The sequence below is a fragment of the Loxodonta africana genome, chromosome 4 (genome assembly GCF_030014295.1).
Source record: "Loxodonta africana isolate mLoxAfr1 chromosome 4, mLoxAfr1.hap2, whole genome shotgun sequence".
Taxonomy (NCBI): Eukaryota; Metazoa; Chordata; class Mammalia; order Proboscidea; family Elephantidae; genus Loxodonta; species Loxodonta africana.
The window spans coordinates 111,184,075-111,186,337 of NC_087345.1; the positions used below are offsets into that span (position 1 = coordinate 111,184,075).

General features: G+C 41.1%; 1 pseudogene; it reads left to right on the forward strand.

Moving 5' to 3' along the window:
• The first annotated feature begins 208 nt into the window (after positions 1–208).
• Positions 209–1,008, forward strand: LOC100668976 (large ribosomal subunit protein uL30-like; annotated as a pseudogene).
• Positions 1,009–2,263: the final 1,255 nt, after the last annotated feature.

The window sequence follows — 2,263 nt, forward strand, 5'->3', positions numbered from 1 at the left end:
GTCAAAATGAAGAATGACCAAGTCTCAATATACTCAGCGTTGGGGGAGGAGGGCAAGTTACTGGTGTGAAGTAAATGTTTTAAGCAATGTTTGAGATAATTCAAGAAGTCACTGTGAATCCTAAAGGTGAAGATAAATTTTTTTTATGTTATCAACCAATTTCTACCTAATTACAATGTTATCTGCAAAACGCTACACAGTGGGAACCATGGAGGGTGTCAAAGAGAAGAAAAAGAAGTTTCCTGCTGTGCCAGAAACCCTTAAGAAAAACGAAGGAATTTTGCAGAACTAAAGATCAAGCACCTAAGAAAGAAGTTTGCCCAAAGGATGCTTCAAAAGGCAAGGAGGAAGCTTATCTATGAGAAAGTTAAGCACTATCACAAGGAATACAGGCAAATGTACAGTAGGACTGAGATTTGAATGGCTAGGATGGCAAGAAAAGCTGGCAACTTCTACGTACCTGCAGAACCCAGATTGGCATTTGTTATCAGGATCAGAGGTATCAATGGTGTGAGCCCAAAGGTTCAAAAGGTGTTTCAGCTTCTTCGCCTTTGCCAGATCTTCAACGGCACCTTTGTTAAGCTCAATAAGGCTTCGATTAACATGCTAAGAATCTGTGGAACCATATGTTGCATGGGGGTACCCAAACCTGAAATCAGTGAATGAACTGATCTGTAAGTGTGGTTATGGCAAAATCAATAAGAAGCAAATTGCCCTGACAGGTAACACTTTGATTGCACCATCTCTTGGTAAATATGGCATCATCTGCATGGAGGATCTGATTCATGAGATCTATACTGTTGGGAAACACTTCAAAGAAGCAAACAACTTCCTGTAGCCCTTCAAATTAGCTTCTCCGCAAGGTGGAATGAAGAAAGAGGCCCCCCGTTTTGTAGAAGGTGGAGATGCTGGCAACGGGGAAGACCAGATCAACAGCTTATTAGAAGGATGAACTTAGGTGTCTACCATGATTATTTTTGTAATCTGGTCAGTCAATAAAACCGTGACTGCTTTCAAATTGAAACAAAACAAAACACATCATACAGCATTTTCTGAAAAATAAGTTAACAACCATAATTCAATAACAGCCAGAATTTTATTGGGGACAAAGTCAGCAGGGTAATGGTAACTCCTGTGTCTTTAGGAGGGTAACAAGTCTTCCACTTCCAAATCCAAGAAAGGAGAGATAACCTCCCGTAGTTCCCACATCCTTCGGCGACCAAGCATTCTAGGGAGTATCCTTTCAAAGATAAATGTGGGATCAAAAAATAGTACATAACATGAAAGTGCAGTGAAGATGAGGACACAAAACCACGTGAAAATCCTCAGTGCACGTTTCCTACAAGGAAAGAAAGTGTCTATTGAGAAAACCACACTGACGTGACTCCTGGCTCCTCCCCCCAGGTAGCTCTATAACTTTAAGTAACTGAACTTTTCTTGACCTCCGTTTACATCTGTAATAGGAGGAGCTGGACATAGATGAGACATCCCTGGGTGGTACAAATTGGTAATGGGCTGGGCTGCTGACGGAAAGGGTGGAGGCTCAAGTTTACCCAGAGGTGCCTCAGCAGAAAGACCTAGCTATCTACTTCCAAAAAATCAGCCACTGAGACTCCTGTGGAGGACAGTTCTACTCTGACACACATGGGATCATCTCTAGTCAGAATCGACTTAGTGGCAACTGGTACTGGTACTAGAGCAAAAGAGCACTTAAGTCCGTGCTGGGACTGCCGCTGGAATCCTAAGGGTCTGTGGCCCTGAAACAATGAAGCCCTGGATATTATGGGGCTGTTGCCGTTGAAATGCTCTATCTCACAGTACCACCAGATTATTGCCATCTTTACCCTATTTATAAGGTATATGATGCCTATTTGGGGGAAAATAAAGGCACGGGGACTTAGATTTGCCTCAGGATAGAAAACGTAATGTGATAAATGGAATTCAGCCCTCCCTGTTACCAGTTTTGTCCTGGAACCAGACTTTCCCTTATAAAGTATTTGAAGCTTTTTCAAGTCTTTGAGGAGGACTCCTTCTTCTGGGCTGTACCCATGGTATATTTTATTTATTTGTTTTAAAATTCTTGAATTACTTTTTTCTAATTATACATGCTATTTTAGTTTTATACATGATTAGTGTAGAAAATCTGGAAAATCCAGGAAAGCACAAGGAAGAAAAGACATGTCACAGATAATCCAATTACCTGGAGATAATTACCATCCATAATACATTTCAAAAGAAAATCCAGTGCACAGTTGAAGCTAGC